The sequence below is a fragment of the Palaemon carinicauda genome, unplaced genomic scaffold (genome assembly GCF_036898095.1).
Source record: "Palaemon carinicauda isolate YSFRI2023 unplaced genomic scaffold, ASM3689809v2 scaffold127, whole genome shotgun sequence".
NCBI lineage: Eukaryota > Metazoa > Arthropoda > Malacostraca > Decapoda > Palaemonidae > Palaemon > Palaemon carinicauda.
Window position 1 is genome coordinate 75,438 of NW_027168782.1, and position 16,166 is coordinate 91,603.

At 43.9% G+C, this 16,166-nt stretch overlaps 1 long non-coding RNA gene across 1 annotated transcript in view; it reads left to right on the top strand.

The window, feature by feature from the left end:
• LOC137635459 (uncharacterized) overlaps window positions 1-15,849 on the top strand; it is a 36,615-nt gene extending 20,766 nt beyond the window's left edge. The window contains exons 3-5 of the long non-coding RNA XR_011042682.1: window positions 1,616-1,745; window positions 12,160-12,386; window positions 15,590-15,849. This is a non-coding gene — a long non-coding RNA (uncharacterized lncRNA). The remainder of the gene's footprint in view (window positions 1-1,615; window positions 1,746-12,159; window positions 12,387-15,589) is intronic.
• The last annotated feature ends 317 nt before the right edge of the window (window positions 15,850-16,166 follow it).

Below are 16,166 nucleotides of genomic sequence, written 5' to 3' on the forward strand. Positions count from 1 at the left end.
CTCATGGTGGTAACTAGCATCCAAGTAGAGAGATAACCAATGGGAACACAGGAGGATGGTAGCAAGTTTACGGGCTGGTGGCGCGCAAATTTTAAATTCCGTCTTGAATACGGTCGGGCTCCCGCTCTGTACCACCTTTCGTTTACCGAAACATTTTTCGTGACCTGAGTCGTGTAAAGTAAAAATTTTGTAAGCTGATTCTTTCGTAGCTTGAGGTTTGACTGTATTATCAATAAAAGAAAGTACTAATTTACCAAGATAAATCAGTTTAATTTTATACAAGAAAAAAGATTGTTTCCAAGGAAATATTTTTGCTATTAGTGTACTATTTCTGATAGACTTTGACTTCATCACCCCGAAAAAAAATGTAAAGTCGAACTGTCATAAGTCGTATAGGTCGTAAGTCAAGAACCACCTGTATTTGGTGTGAAAATGCTTAGTTCTTTAGGTTTTCATCAATGCCCGACCAGCTTGCCATTCATTTAGACACGAGCTTTCATTCTCTGATACCTAATTCCAGTCTGTCAGCAGTGTTAGAGAGGGATTCTAAACGTTTCCTTCTTTCAGCCCATCTAACCGTTTCACTGATCACCCAACATTCAGTTGACATCAGCAAGCTTCGGCTGTGTGAGCGTGGTGGCTGGTCTACCCGTCGCTACTACCCTGGTAGTTAACGGAGGGTAGCTATACCTTGCTATAAAGTCTTTTGACTAGTTTCAGCTTTCATCAATATAATATCTACTGTAAAGAGCTCGATGTTTGTATAGCTAAGAAAACACAAATTATTTCCAAATTTGTCATGTTTATGCTATCTTTTCCCTCATGATGCTTTAGTTTATTTTGATCTTTTTCCAGACTGGTTCTCCAGCTGGTCTGAGCAAATTTTTTGTCAGTCCTGAAGATTCCAGGGCAGTAGCATCATCCATTTAAGGAAATTCCCTAACCTCTTTAGAAGAGTTGTTTATTATATTCTTGTATTGATGTCATGTTCATTTTTTATTGCTTTTCTGCCTTCATCTCCTCATCCTTTCCACCTCTTCCAGTATACCAATAATTTCTATATTATCATTTGCATACGTTTTCCTTTTCAGTCGTTACTTATGTCTTCCCTCTTCTGTTTTGCTACTCCAGCACTTTGGTTTCCTCTGCTGTGATAAGTTTTAGATTATATTCCTCTCACAAGGTATGTTCCTCTTTTTCTGTGCCACCTACATTGAGATTTCCATCCTTTTCTTCATATTGCTGTAATTCTCCTTTTACCATAAGTTATCGTGTGCTCGTCTTTTTTTTATCAATGTCGTTCCACCTTCCTTTCTTCAGGAGATTTGTATCATTGATTATTTCTACACCAATTTTTTTATCCTTTTTGTTATCTTGTTTATTTATTATTATTATTTTTTATTTGTTCATGTGTGGAACACACCTTATTTATTTTAATTAGGAGATGCATTTTGTGAAGTGGCATAACCACTGGATTCAGAACATTTTAGAATTTTTGGGATAGTTCCCTAGCTACTAGCCATCCATATCTCCCTTTTTTCTCTGTACCCGGTGAATTCGAATATGACATGCCTGTACTCCTTGCTCCACTAAACTGTATTAACTCTCCCTCTAGGTTTGGAGCATTGTGCGCTTGACCATGCGTTGAATTTGCTTCAGGAAAGTGAAAAGTGTAGCGGACTGGGCACATCATGTGGAATGTATGTTGGACATGCCAAAGTTTCTGGGATTGGCTATATCATTTGGTAAGTTTGTCTTGGTTTTCCATTGATATACATTCTCTCCTGTTGAGTTGCATGTATTTAATATCCTTTAATGATATATATTGGTAAGAATTTCTCCTAAAAAAGAAGTATACAATTTTACCGGAACAAATAAGCGATTTATCATATATGATATATAAATTTTACCTTTGAAATTTTTATTTACTGTATAATCCTACACTTTTACTTTTGGCTCGGTAGAGTGCAGATGTACCGTCTCTCTCTCCCATTAAAACAAACTGCCTTGACTTTATTACTATTCCTTTTTCTTTGGTGTGCGTTTGGTTATTGTCCCACTATGCGGACATGTCCAGGTATTGAGGGCCGCCACTGCGGTACAGTAGGCCCCTGCCATACGACATTAATCCGTTCCGGAGTTGGTATTGATGGTGAAAATGTCGTGTGGCGGCCAATAGAAAAATTAATGCGTGCAAAACCCCAGGTAAAAACATTGAAAATTAGTACGTAACAATATAGTATAGTAAGCACTGTACTACAGTTTACTTATATATAATATACATGTACTGTACAGTATATAATTAAATAACATTACAGGTATAAATAAAAATTATATACTGTACTTTATTGTAAAGGAAAAATTAAATTTTATTTGCGTTTGGAGTAACGTGACTTGAGCTGGTTAGTGGGTGGAGGCGGGAGGGGAGGCGATGGTAGATATAAAAACGTATCGATGCTAATTATGTTATGCACACTTAATAATAAATTTATTCTTACTACTAAACACTTAAAATTAAAAATGCTTGTTATTATTTTTCTTTTGAAATTTTTTTTTTATTTTTTTTTTTTTAGAACTTAAAAAATTACTCTTTTTTAGCTTTTTTAATAGAATCACTATTATCATCTTTGCTTTCTGACACTTCTCTTTTGGAGAAATATCTATCCAAAGAAGCCTGTCTCTGACGATTCCTCAACATATTTCTAAAATGACTCATACACTTGTCATTAACACTCTCCATAAGACGACCTGTGTTAAGTATTTCTGGGTGTTTTTTTGGTTTTTTTTTTCAATGAAACTCGTAAGGTTTTCATACTAACCGATAGCTTCCCTTATTTCTGACAATGTCGTTTCTTCAGTCTCTTCCCCGTTCTCACCACCACTTGAGCTGTGCTCTTCTTGAATGATGGTCAATTGCATTGCCTCCAACTCCTTCAAGTCTTCAGTCGTAAGCTCCTCCCTGTGCTCCTCGATAAGGTTATGGACGTCATCCTCATCGACAACAAGCCCTATGGACCTCCCGATTGAAATTATTTCCTCAACATCACCCGCAGGGGCAGGATCATCAACAGCCTTGTCTTCGGTTGAGGGATCGAAACCTTCGAAGTCTCGTTCTGCCACAACAGGTGGCCACAGTTTCTTCCATGAGGAGTTCAAGGTGCGCCGTGAAACCTCATTCCAAGCTTTGTCGATCATCTTCAGGCATTGAACGATGTCAAAATGCCCCTTCCAAAATTCACGGAGGGCGAGTTGAGTGCTTTCGGTCACTTCGAAGCATCTTTTGAGCAGATGCTTCGTGTAAAGCTTCTTAAAGTTGGCAATCATTTGCTGGTCCATAGGCTGGAGGAGAGGGGTGGTGTTTGGTGGCAGATAGAAAACCTTGATGGAGAAGTCAGAGCCAGGAGGGTGAGCAGGGGCATTGTCCAGTACCAGGAGCGGAAGATTGTTTTCTTCTAAAAAGTTCTTGACAGCAGGACCGAAGCAGACGTTTATCCACTCAATAATTATGGTCCTCGTGACCCAAGCATTGGCATTAGACTTCCAAAATACTGTGAGCCTCTCCATGATATTTTGTGCCTTGAAGGCACGAGGATTCTCTGAGTGGTATACCAGTAGGGGCTTAATTTTCAAGTCCCCACTGGCATTTGCACAAAATGCGAACGTAAGTCTGTCCTTCATCGGTTTATGACCAGGAAGTTTCTTTTCTTCAGCTGTGATATATGTATGGCGGGGCATTTTCTTCCAGAAAAGGCCAGTTTCATCACAGTTAAACACTTGCTGAGGAATGTAGCCTTCTCTGAAAATTACCTTCTCAAACTTCTTGAGGAATTCTGCTGCTTTCTTGTCAGAACTGGCCGCCTCTCCATGCCTGATGACTGAGTGAATACCAGTCATCTTCCTAAAACGATCAAACCACCCATGAGAAGCCTTGAACTCCTGGGGGGCTTGCTGCGACGTTCCTTCGTCTCTGCCGTCTCTCTGGACTTCCATGAGATTGGCGAAGATGGCGCTCGCCTTGTACGAAATTACCGATCGCATGAGTGTATCACCAGCGATTTCCTTCTCTTTAATCCATAGTAGAAGGAGTCTCTCCATCTCGTCGTTGATTGAGGTCCTTCCACTGGCAAGGACAGTTATGCCTTTAGAAGACTTACTTGCTTTAATGGCTTCCTTGTTCTTGATAATTGTACCAATCGTAGACTGGTTACGGCCATACATACTAGCGAGGGTAACGATGCGCATGCCTTCTTCGTATTTATTATCCCCAGCTTCATTTCCATAGTAATTATCTTCTTACTTCTCCCTTTAACATCACTAGCAATATTGTGACCCATGGCTAACGAATTAAAGTTAGAATTAAGCACTAAAATGCACAAAAAATACGATATCGCAAGCACTTACACGAGATCAAGTCTTTATGAAACGCACAAGATTCTGAACTGAATGCGCATTTAACAAAGAGAGAGAGGCAGCATCTCTCTCAGGCATTGTGAGAGGGATTTCGGCCAATAGCGTATCGGCATCTTAGTGACGCCGACCAATAGCAGACCAGTTTCTTAGTGACGTATGAGTTTGGTGGTAGGCTAGTGACTCGCACAGTCGTACGCGTAAAAACCGCCAAGTTTGAGTTTTGGAATTCGATGCCGTAAGGTGGAAAAAATGTCGTAACGATAGGACGAAAAAACATCGTAGTCCACACTGTAACGTGAAAAAAACGTAAGCTGGGGACGCCGTATCCCGGGAGTCTACTGTACCTTCATGTCGTCCGTGGAGACGGACCCTTACCCTTTATGCCTGGCTTGCTGGGGACGTCCATGTTCGCGGGACAACACCTGTTCCGAGTGCAGGGAGTGGCCTGCCTCCCAGTTGGAGAGGTTTGCATGTAAGAAGAAGTCTAAGCACGAATCTTTGCTTTCGGGGTCTTCTCAAAATCGAAGGAATCGGGAGCTTCTGCTTCCTCTACGCCCAAGTCTGCCTGAAGCTAATTCTCGACCAGGCCCTTCCAGGGCACGGCCGAGCAGTAGCGCAGGGCTTGTGTCTTTGTGGCCATCGCTGGGTGTCGATGGCCTCCCTTCGAAGGAAGTTCTCCTCGAACTCCTCCGAAGGGGAGCAGAGAGAAGGCGGTCATCTCTTTCCTCTGCGGAGGTTGATCCTCTTGTGGGTGCAGGCATTGTTGCCCGTCGGTCAGGCCGAGAGTCTGGTTCTGACACCGAGGAGTTAGCTAACCCACCAGGGGCGGTGGCAGGGCTCTCTCCAAGGCAAGCTTCCTCTTCGGGGGAACATATCTCTCGTTCGCAAGAGAAGATTGCCTCTTTACATCGGCAATCTCCTTACGCTTTTGGTTCTCCTCCAGGGGCGGAACGAGAACCTTGTTATAAGCGTAGTCCTCCTCCTGGTGAACTGTCCTCCCCTGCGGAGGAATTATATGTAGACCTCGATCAGTTTCCCCCTCGGGCAGAGTCTGTTGAACGTTCCTCTCCGAATGTTCGTAGAGTGGAGGGGTGGGTAACCCCTCTCCACCCCGGAGGTTCTCCTCCTCGTGCTGTGAGGAGACGTCTTTTTGAACATGCTGGTTCTCCTCACGTTGACTCTTCGGGGTCTCGTGACAATCACCCTTTGGGCTGGCGTGATCGTGAGCCTTCGGGCTCTCGTCATGCTGATCCTGCGGGTTCTCATGACAGCAGGAGTCCTTCCGGTCTCCGTCGCAATAAACCTTCGGGCTCTCGTAACGATGCTAACGTTGAACCTCCGGGTTCTTGTGCTGTCAGTCACACTGACCCTTCGGGGTCTCGTGACAGATGAACCTCGGTTCCTCGTTACGTTGACCCTTCGGGGTCTTGTAACCTGAGTTCCGTTGAACCCTTGGGCTCTCGTAACTTTAGTCACGCTAACACTTCGGTGTTTCGTGACTGGGAAACTTCGGTTTCTCATTGCGCTGACTCTTCGGGGTCTCGCAACACAGGCCACGTTGGGTCTTTGGTCCCTCGTACCCTTAGTCACATTGACCCTCCGGGGCCTCGTGACAGAGAAACTTCGGTTTCTCGTTGCGTTGATCCTTGGGGTTCGCGCTACATAGTTCACGCTGAAATTTCGAGTTCTCGTAACCATGGTCAATCTTTTTATGACAGATTTTTCAAACTCTCGTTATGTCGATCGTTTGCGCTCACACAACACAAGCTATCGGGAACCTTCGGGTGAGCATAGCAGTGAGTTCTCTCACCAACCTGAGAGCTCTCGAGCGCATACGGCGCGTCATATGTGCGAACATTCTGTGCCGCGCCACGAGCGCAAAGAAGGTAAGAGGGGCGCGCAATCAGGAAGGGCGTGCGCACGAGCACCCTTCTGCCTACCAACAGTTCGGCACGCGACCATCTTGACGCTCACAATCATTCTCTCAAGCCTCTTAGGCCTCAACAGAGACAACAGTTGCCTGCGTGACCGACCCCAGATCCTATCCCTAAGGGTAGGCCTGTGCCGATCTTGCCTGTAGGGAAGCCTCCCTCAGACAAGAGGGTTAGGAAACCTGGCCAGGTTCCTAAACTCAGGCAGCAGTGCCTTCGTAAGGACCTCCCCCTTAGTTCCTCTGGAGGCCTTGACCCCGTGTGGCTTAGCGCCTTATTCATTGTAATGCACCAAGCCATGAAAGGAGTCGTTCCCCGCTCCCAGTCCTTAGGTAACACACTTAGGATCCCCATATTGCCTCCTCTCTTCCCAGGGTCCTCTCCTCCCTCTGCCCTAGGAGTTCAGAAGATTCCGCACATGCGTGTCCTTCTGGCCAGGGAAAACTGTCATCCCCTCGCAAAAGACCTCTGGAGGAGATTAGGCTAGAACCTCAGGGTAGCCCCCTGCAGTTCGAGACACCACAGGCCAGACCAAAGGGGAAAAGGAAAAAGATTCGTCCTTCGGCCCCCAAGGAGGATAGCGTTATTTCCTGTGGAGATGGTGCCTAAGGAAGCACGACCTGCGACCGGACAGGGCTCGACCCATATGGCAACGCACTTACATTCCACCCGTAAGCCGACGGAGCCCTCTAGGCCCTTGGGGACAGAGGACTTCCGGCCTCGTGGGAGGGAACCGAAGGATTTGTTCACCATCCCCAAATCCTCGGCCAGGCTTGCTTCCTCACAGCCTCCCAGGCAGCCGGAAGCGAGAACCTCCTCGCCAGTCTCCCTATCCCTAGTCTATCCAGTTGACGACTTCGACCCACTCCAGGCTCCTATGGATGAAAGCTCAGACGTGGAAGGGTAGAGCAATCTCGAGGACGACGCACTGCCAGCAGCCCCTAGCCCTAAGCTTACGGAGGATGAGAGGAAGGAGACGGAACATGCCCTCTGGCAGGTCCTAGCCTGCATCCGTTCCATCAGTGGACAACCAGATCCATCGGCAGCCCCTCTGAATGGAAAAGAAACTGTCCTTGACCAGTTCTACAGCACTCAGAAACCTCAGAGGACCAGTGCAGCTTTGCCCGGGTCAAAGGGGTTGAAGAGTGAAAAACAGAAGGCAGTATCCCAGGCAACTGGTTCCACCTCCTCTCTCCTCTCCAGCTCGTCCTCCAAGCTCCTACCTCAGTGTGTGTTTCAGAGGAGGTACTTCGAGATCCTAGGGGAATCTCTTCCAACGCTCTCTCTCGACCACTCTATGGAGGCACATTCGAAGGCCACACCCTTCGAAAAACTTACGGGACTTCCAGTCTCCTTTTCGGCCTCTGAAAGCCTGAACGAGGAGAAGGTGGCGAAGTACGCCATGCAGGCTACTTCGTGGCTGGACTTCTGGTTTGGATCTTTAGGACAACTGATGCAGTCTAAGGACCTGTCTCGGGAGTCCTCTAAGAAGTCTTTGGAGACTTTCCTATTGTCTGGCACTCGGGCCATCGAGTTCCTCTCCCATTGGGTAGTGGACCTTTAGACCAACACTATCCTGAAGAGGAGAGACGCCGTCTTATGCAAGTTTCATAGACATCTCCTTCAGGCCGAAGTAGCGAGACTGAGAAATGCTCCTTTCGAGGGCAACTCTTTGTTTCATCCCGAGGATGTTGACCGGGTGGCAGAGAGGTGGAGGAAGTCCAGCCAGGACTCCCTCAACTAAAAGGTCTTAACAGCTAGACGTTACCCCTCTCAGCCACAGCGGAAAGCACAGCAAAACCCGCAACCGAAAGAGCTGGAGACCCAAAACAGCCGGGTAAAAAGTGTGTGAAGCAGGCCTTTCACAGCAAAATGTCCTTTCATGGAGGAAAGGGTAAGAAGGGATCCGGCCGAGGCCGGTCCCAATAAGACAGGCAATCCTCCTATTTGCCCACCTGGGGGTGGGATGCCTGCAAAGCCGCTGTCAGGGGTGGCTTCACCACAGGGTCGAACCCTGGACGGTCAAGGTGGTTCGTTCAGGGTATCGTATCCCGTTCACGCTCTCTCTCCCTCCACTGACTCGAGTGCAGATTCCATCGAACTCCTGTGCGCAGGGATCCGCACAGGAGTTTGCCCTCAGGGCAGAAGTCCAGTCTATGTTGAAGAATGACGCTCTCCAGGAGGTCTACAACAGGTCCCCAGGCTTTTACAGTCGACTCTTTCTTGTGAAAAAGGCGTCTGGAGATTGGAGACCAGTCATTGCCTTCTCAGTCCTGAACAGGTTTGGCGAACAGACACCTTTCAGGATGAAGACGGCCGACACAGTCAGACAAGCGATAAGACCTCAGGACTTCATGTGCACTTTAGATCTAAAGGACGCATACTTCCAGATCCCAATTCACCCGTCTTCCAGGAAGTACCTGAGATTCATGTTTAATCGGAAGCATTACCAGTTGAGGGTATTTGGACGACTGGCTGATTCTGGCAGACTCGGAGACGGCCCTTCTCCGCCACCGAGACGAGCTTCTAAGGTTTTGCCAGGATCTGGGGATCGTGGTAAACCTCGAGAAGTCTCACCTGCTCCCCTATCAAGAACTGGTATACCTAGGCATGCGATTAGACACCCTAAGGCTCAAAGCGTTTCCATCAAACGAAAGGATCTAGAGACTGAGGGAGATAGCACAGGTCTTCCTCAGTTGGGAAGAGCCTTCTCGGGCACCTCTCTTCCCTGACCCGACTGGTCCCCAACAGTCGCCGAAGGATGAGATCCCTCCAGTGGCGACTAAAATCCCAGTGGAACCAACACTCCGATTCCCGGGATCACCTAGTCCGCATAGGGCTAGAGGAACAGTCGGACCTCAGGTGGTGGCTTGTTGAGCCGAACCTCTGCAAAGGGATCAATCTTCTCGTCTCCCCAGGAATTGATGCTTTTTTCGGATGCATCAAAAGAAGGGTGGGGGGCTCACGTACTCCACCATTACATCTCCGGCCAATGGTCCGAATCAGAAAGGTACTTGCACATAAATCTCTTAGAGATGAGGGCAGCCTTTCTGGCCCTCAAAAAGTTCCACCTGGTCCTGGTGGGGCACTCCATGGTGATGATGAGCGGCAACACCTCTGTAATAGCTTATCTAAGCAAACAGGGCGGTACCCTTTCGCAGCAGCTGTGCCTTCTTGCAGTAGAGATACTCAGATGGGCAGAGGACAACTCGGTGACTCTTATCAGCTCGCTTTATTCCGGGCAAGCGGAATGTGCTAGCGGACAAACTGAGAAGAGCAACTCAGGTAGTTGGCACCAAGTGGTCTTTGAATCCTCTGATAGCCAATAAAGTCCTAACTTTGTGGGGTTCCCCGACTGTGGATCTGTTCGCAACGGCCCTGAATTTCAGGCTCCCGTTGTACTGCCCCCAGTCCTGGATCCCCAGGCTCTTTGGCAATAGGCTTTCCAACAACGGTGGATAAACCTGGACGCTTATGCGTTTCCCCCATTCTGTCTGATGAGAAAAGTCCTCGACTAGGTACGGGCAAGCAACAACTTGCAAATGACCCTCATAGCTCCGCTATGGCATCACGGAGAATGGTTCCCGGAACTTCTGCATCTCCTTACGGAGCTCCCGAGGGAGCTCCCTCCACAGCAAAACCTCCTCAAACAACCACATGCCAACATCTTCCACAATGCCATAGCTTCACTTCGACTTCACGTCTGGAGACTATCCAGCACCTCACACAGAGAGGCTTTTCGCAACCGGTTGCGAAAAGAATGGCTGGACACCTCAGGAGATCCACAGAGGCAGTCTACCAGGTGAAGTAGTCAGTTTTCTGTGGTTGGTGTCGTGGAAGGGGTATCTCTCCCCTCAATGCCTCTGTTCCAACTAAAGCGGAGTTTCTTCTATACCTACGGGAAGAAATGCTTCTCTCGGTCTCGGCAGTCAGATGCTACCGCTCGGCCTTGAGTCTCGCCTTTAGACTGAAAGGTGTCGATATTTCCTCCTCGTTGGAGCTTTCTTGGCTCATACGTAGTTACGAGCTTACTTGTCCTCAGGCAGAGCCGAGACTTCCCCCTTGGAACATGGTTTCGGGTCCTCAGGTCTCTGAAGGGCTTCCCCTATGAACCACTACACCAGGCATCCAATCCCCACATCACGTGGAAGACTGTGTTCCTGCTTGCTCTGGCTTCGGCCAAGAGAGTCAGCGAACTTCATGGTCTATCTGCTGGTGTCTCCCATTCTAGGAGATGGGGGGAAATAATCCTCAACTACATCCCTGAGTTTGTAGTTAAGACTCAAAATCCGGGTGTGCCGGACTCTAGGTTCGGCCCATTTCGGATAGAGAGTCTTCGTTCTGTAACCGAAGATCCAGACCAACTGTTACTATGTCCAGTAAGGAGTCTGAGGTGTTACGTAAAAAGAACAGTAAAAGCTCGCCCCCGTGTACAAACACTTTTTGTCAGCACGGGGAAGGTCAAGAGGAGGGTCACGAGGAATACTATTTCCTCCTGGATAAGGAAAGTAATTGAATGCACTCTATATCCAGACCCTCCTCTGTCCAACCGACCCAGAGCTCATGACGTCAGAGGCATTGCAACGTCTCTGGCGTTCAAAAAGAATTTTCTGTGGCACAGGTATTGCAAGCGGGCGTGGAAGCGTCAGACGACCTATACAGCCCACTACCTGAAAGACGTAACCCACAGGAGCATGGAAACCTATTCCATTGGGCCTGTGGTGGCCGCACAACAAGTGATCTAGTGCCTCAGGCTCCTTGATGGACAAGTAGCAGAGGGCTGAAGTTACCCTGGTTAGTCTGGGGTGAATGAAAAGAATGTCTGGCTCCCTTCTTTCTTTCACCTCCCCCCCCCTGGGGAAACAGCTCCGCAAGACCGAAACGTAGCCGACCTCACCCCTCTGCAGGTAAGATTCATCTCCCTTGTGCATCCTGAGTATGAATAAATACTTTGTTACGTCACCAATACCTCGTGAGAGATGGTATTGGATATGTCTTAGAACGCATGCTTATCCTCGAGTTCTTACACAAAGACAAGCCACGAGTCTCTCACACAAGCTTCTGCAGGCCGCTGTCATTGAGTTACCTTGTAACTAATTTGATTTTAGCGAGGGTAGGGTTCCTACTAATTAGATCAAAGATCAATTAGAGGGAACCCCAGGTCATGACCAAGGCCAGTTGGTAGAACTTCCCCCTAAAAGTAAGTCACCCTATAAATAGCGAAGGTTTGTATCTGTGTCGGAACAAATGACAAATTTGGAAATAATTTGTATTTTTCCCAACACAAACCTGGAGCTATTTATACAAATTGGCCTGCCACCCTGTCCTCCTAGAAGTCCTGCCAGAAAGCAAAAGTGGTTACTCAACCGACAGGTGTGAGTGAGCGGGGTAGTCAGTCTTCCCCAACCTCCTCCCGCTAACTAGTGGATGGGGTAATTATCCCCCACTAAAATGACTTGGCTGGTTTTCAGCGTTGCCGAAAGTAGTACCTTATAAATAGCTCAAGTTTTGTATGTTAGGAAAAATACAAATTATTTCCAAATTTGTTATATTACAATTGTTTTTATTGTACATTTTATATTATCAAATATTTAATCATATACTGTATATTTTAAAGCCTCTTTTAATGATTTTCATAAGTAATATCATTATACAGTATAGGTATCATATACGAGTACTAAATAATTTGGAGGTTTAGGTAATAAAGATTTTGTGTCGTATGGTTTCTCATTAGCTTTATTATTACTGTATTAATATTATCATCGTCATCATCATTGTACTGGACAGTTTTACTATTATTTTTATTTTTATCATACAGGACAGTATCCTGTTTTTACTACAGCCCTTCAGAGACCTGAGGACCCGAACCACGTTCCAAGGGGGAGGTCTCAGCTCTGCCTGAGGATAAGTAAGCTTGTAACTGCGTATGAGCAAAGAAAGCTCCAACAAGGAGGAAATATCGACTCCTTCCAGTCTAAAGCCGAGACTCAAGGCTGAGCGGTAGCATCTGAATGCTGAGACCGAGAGAAAAATTTCTTCCCGAAGGTATACAAGAGTAATTATTTTAATCTTTTATAATCCCAAAAATGTCTTATATAGTACTTGTATTTTTATTCTGGACTGCTTAGTGCACTGCAGCATAATGAAAGGCATATACATATATGAGAGAGAAATAGGTGGGGATATTAATATTGGCTGTATAGGATTTTAATGCAATACTGTATAGTATATTATTACAATAAAGTACAGTACATTTAGTGCTGTAGAATGATATACATTTAAATTGCAATTACATTACTTATTGGGCATATTTTTCTTTTGAGTACAAATACACTGAATAGTCTGGCCTATTCTTTTCACATTCTTTTCTGTCCTCGTACACCTAACAACACTGAGATTACCAAACAGGTCTTTGCTCAAGGGTTTAACTATTACACTATAATTGTTCAGTTGCTACTTGTCTCTTGGTATGGGTAGTAGAGACTCTTTAGCTATGGTAAAGAAGCTCGTCTTGGAGAAGGGGACACTAAAATCAAACCAGTAGTGCCATAGCTTCTGTACCATGGTCTTCTACTGTCTTGGGGTAGAGTTATCTAGCTTGAGGGTACAATCGGGCTCACTACTCTATCTTATTTCTCTTCCTCTTGTTATTTTAAAGTTTTTATAGTTTATATATGAAATGTTATTTAAATCTTGTTACTTTTCCTGAAATATTTTATTTTAGTTGCTCATTACATGTAGTTTATTTATTTTCTTTCCTGACTGGGCTCTCTTTCTCTGTTGGAGCCGTTGGGTTTATAGCATCTTGGTTTTGCAACTAGGTTTGTAGCTTATCTAGTAATAATTATAAAAATGATATAATTCCTGTTGTGGGAGTCACTTTGTGATGTGTTGCCTATGTGGCCCCCTTCCCAGCTGTGTCATTTAGGGGCATAGAAGAAGAGATCTCTGAAGGACTCCTAATTATGATTGTGGAAGCTGGGATACAGGACTCCTCCGATAATGCTAGGAGAGCTCTTCGGGACTTATCTCTTACAGTCTCCAGCCGTTCGTTCAGGTACTCTTGTTTTCTTTCTGAAACTTCCCAGCTTGGTTATAATGTATTAGAGGATGGAGAAAGAAGTCTTATAGGAAGGACTCTCGCAGGAACTTTCGTCGAGCTTCTAACGATTCAACGTCTTATTAGGTGTATGCAACGTTTATTCTTGGATAGCCCTGATCATCAGAGGCAGGTCTTGTGATGCGTAGCCACTGGCATATCATTTGTCGTTGATCATTAATGGGTGACCTCGATTTCGGACCTCGGCTAAACCACTCCTTCATTAGCACAGAGCTTTCCCCTTTGCTGCCTCCCTGGCTCTTGACAGTTTACTTATTTTTTTGCTTCATTCTCTGAGACTTGGCATATTTTTCAAAATATATTTCTTCATTTCTGTGAGATTATGTTGGTTAGGTAGATATGCCTATGGTGCAAGCTGGGCTCTGTCATGGAAAGTCATCAACCTTTTTAATTGCAAAGTCTTTGTAAGTCCTGTATATCCCAGAGCCATAGTTACGAGGAACCATAGTATACTTTTTATGCTCTATGTGAAGTTTCTATTCATGCTTTGACAGATTTTGTAGTCATTTGGAAAAAAATCCTTCTATTTACTTTTGCAATACATAAAAAACAAATGATCAAACAATAGTAGAAAAATATTTGATGATTTCTGAAAACTGCATCACTGCTTCAATGTTGAATCTAGTATGGATCATGATGTATCATTATGTCTAAAGGGATCAAAGTATTAACCAATTCAAAGCCTCGCTCTTTCCTTGGATGTATCAGTAGATAGACATTGCTGGTGCATGAGTTGGGTTGAGAAACATCCCCTAAGGTTTTCCTTGTGGATCTTTAGTTGTTTACTTTTTAATTAACTGACAATGACTATAGTAAGAATGGTGTTTTTTTTTTTTTTAATTCCCCCTTTGAGGAGTGTGAAGGGTGTATTAGCTTTGCCTACCAGCTGTACAGTAATCTCTCGGCTCTTTCTGGTATTACAGTCCAGGTTCATCCCCATGATAACTGAAAAACTGCGAAGTTGATACAGAAATTTTATTATTTTTATGATAATAAAAAGGAGGTGTCCTCTTTTTTGTTTCATTTGTTTGATGTCGGCTACCCCTCAAAATTGGGGGAGATGCCTTGGTATATGTATGTATGTATAATTTTTCATATTTTTACTATAATCTATAACTTAAAGCTTTATAAGCCCAAGAATAATTATTTTAACCTTTTGTAATCCCAAAAAGGACTTATTTTAAGCTTTTTGTTAGGCGAAAAATTACCAATTTAAACTTATCAACCACAAAATGGCTATGTTAAGGTTTTGTATGGCAAAAAAAATGACTATATCAAGCATTTTTAGGGCATGAAATTACTTATTTTAAGCTTTTGCAAGTAGTCTGGGATATAGATTTGAGACAGCCTTTTAACGCAATGACCAAGAGAAGAGGGAAGGTTGTTTCGCAGCAGAGCAAAGCACTGCCCAACATTGGATTTGCTTAGTAACTTGATATAGTTATCAGATAAGCACCCTTTTTGTTTTGTCTGGTCGTAAAAAATTGCCATAGGAGTAAACTAAAGTTTGTATTACTAGGAAAAATACAAATACAGTACAGTACTAAAAATTTGTAGTATTTATAAATCTGCTTTGTACTGATGGAATATGTGAATCACAATTTGGCAAGGGATTAATCTACAGTTTTATGTTGCTCTATTGTTTTTACATCCTGAAAAGTTGTTGTTCACCATTTTACCCCCAAAGGACGTACTGGTACGTTTCACAAAAGCCATCCCTTTACCTCCATGGACGTACCGGTACGTCCTTGCAAAAAAATGCTATAAAAATTTTTTTTTAATATTTTTGAAAATATTTTGAGAAAATTCAGGCATTTTCCAAGAGAATGAGACCAACCTGACATCTCTATGACAAAAATTAAGGCTGTTAGAGCAATTAGAAAAATATATACTGCAAAATGTGCTGGGAAAAAAATAACCCCCTGAGGGTTAAGGGTTGGAAATTTCCAAATACCCCGGGGGTAAAAGGGTTAACATTGCTCGTTGGGTCCTCTCTGGCCACCGAGAAACATAACGGACTGGTCTGGTTGACATAATGAATGATGATAATCATAGTAATAATTACAATGCTATTCATATAAATTGTGTATTTGAGGTTCCTAGAAATTAATTTAAAATTTCATTTCAGGTTACAGAAGATGAAAAAAAATATATTTTTTCCCCTGCAAGAAGAATTTTTGGGACATTGGCATGGCATTCTGCTGGACAGTTCAAGACATGATCAACATCGAAATTTTCCAGAAGTTTGAACCCGTCACCTTGATTTTAATGTTTTTAGAATCCATATTTAATTAATTTTTTTTTTTATCACTAAACTTTTTTACTGTATAAATTTTTTTTAAATTAATTTTTTATCAATTAGTAATTCCATGTTTAAATCATTTATAGTATTTTATCTCTTCTAAAGTTTTTAAAATTATTTTTTATCAATTAGTAATTCCATGTTAAATCATTTACATTATTTTATCTCTTCCAATTTTTGTTTTAAATTATTTTTTATCAATTACTAATTTCATGTTAAATCATTTACAGTATTTTATCTCTTCCAATTTTTTTCTGGTCTTGTCTGTGATAATCTATCTATCTATCAAGGGACTTCCTCCAATTTGGAGGGGTAGCAGACATAAAAAAAAAAAAAGTGGGGATAAGGCTTAAATTATTAAAGGCCAAATGCAATAACATTTCCATCATATAATTCTTAGCTC